Source organism: Vipera berus (genome assembly GCF_964194415.1).
Source record: "Vipera berus genome assembly, chromosome: 2".
Lineage (NCBI taxonomy): Eukaryota > Metazoa > Chordata > Lepidosauria > Squamata > Viperidae > Vipera > Vipera berus.
The window spans coordinates 118,638,805-118,640,575 of record NC_138203.1 but is presented as its reverse complement, the minus strand read 5'-3'; positions in this window follow the sequence as shown (position 1 = coordinate 118,640,575).

Here is a 1,771-nt window from a genome sequence, read left to right as displayed (position 1 = left end):
TTTTGTAGTTCATGAATATTTCTTTTAAGAAGCAGCAGCATATGCTTCTAAAGGATACATTGGGCTTAAGTAGCCCAATGTAGAAGCTACCTCATGCATACAGTTGTTTCCTTTGTACAGACATTGTCATGTGTTTTTCCACCATTCATTTCTCAGCTCTTTGATTATTGCAATGTAATGTCCATCTTCTTTTCCTGGCTCTAGCAGCAAGTTGAATTCCGGAAAGCCATGCTTCTCCAAAGGAATCTCGTGGGCTGGAGCTTCATTGTATGAATGATCTTAACGTCAATCCCTGAGTCTATGTGGAGCAGGAGGCGTTACTGTCCCCCCCATTTAGTTGGCAAGTGCATAATTTGTTCTTTATGATTTCTTAAGGACATAGAGGTTTGTTAGATCAGGCCAATACCTCAACAAGCCAGTAAATTACAGACAGTATGCAACATGGAAATTCTGGTCTCCAATTCTTTAGGAATAGGGATCAGAGAGATTCTCCTTGATCTATCATGGCTATCGTGGCTGGTAGATAGATAGCCACATATCCATTCCAGTGCACTGAACTGATCTTATTTCCAAAGCAAAATAATCGTCATCAGTCATCCCGTTTTTTGAAACTCAGAGGGTACCATGGATAGCCAAGGAAACAAACAAATGGATCAAACAAATAGACCCAGTATTCTCTCTTGAGGCACAAATGTCAAGGATCAGATTTATCATACTTTGGTCACATTATTAAAAGGCCTAGCTCTGGAAAAGGCTTTAATGCTGGGAAAAGTGGAAGGAAAGAGAAGAAGAACACAATCAGCAACAAGGTGAATGGACTCAGTTATAGTGGTGCACCTTTGGAAGACCTGAAGGATCATCCTCCTGGGGAAAAATCCACCTGATCACTAAGAGTTGACACCAACATAGCAACACTTAATCCTCTAACTACACCATGAGGTTTAAACTGGAAGGGGTGGGTTTACACCAAACAAAAATCACACACTACATTGTGGCTTAGTGTGATGTGTGAACCTAGGCTTTATTTTGGCAGTCATTCCTATTTTGCCACAATCAAATAATCCCTGCATTTTCTCTCATTATTTTTGAAACAATTAGTAGAGCTCTGGCGGAACACTCTCTGCAAGTGGATACAATTTTACTTTAGTGTTCTTCTCTTTATGAAGACTCACTTCTTTCTCCTTTGTAATCATTCTATGCTAAGAAAAACATGTACCAATTGTGTGATTTTCCAGTGCAGAGCTGTAATTTTGAGTAGCATCACCTTCTAGGGTTTTGGGGGAGCTAATGAGAAGGGAGAGATCAAAATAAGGAATGTCCCCTTCAAAATGAGTGAAATAACAAGATTTAGAGATACAAGAACTTCAATCAATCAATCAATCAATCAATCAATCAATCAGAATAGAGCTGGAAGGAACCTTGGGGGTCTTCTAGTCCAACCCCCTGCTCAAGCAGCAGACTGTCCAAAACAGTCACTTGTCTGAAATGGTAAAACAAGTTATAAGGCAAGCTGTCTGAGTAAGACACAGCTGTACTGAAATGGGCAAACAATCATTTATTGCTGCTTATATCTTGGCATATTTCCATGCATCCTTTAAGTGTAAATGTATAAGCAAGAATAAATATTTGGTAGCACTAACCAACATTTTAAATGCTAGCAATATTTCCCTTCTCACTACTAGGAGGCAGGATAGTTCTACTACAGTATTTTGCATATTTTTTAGAAGTTGGTTATTTCCAAAAGGTTTTTTTTACAAGTTTTATTGATTTT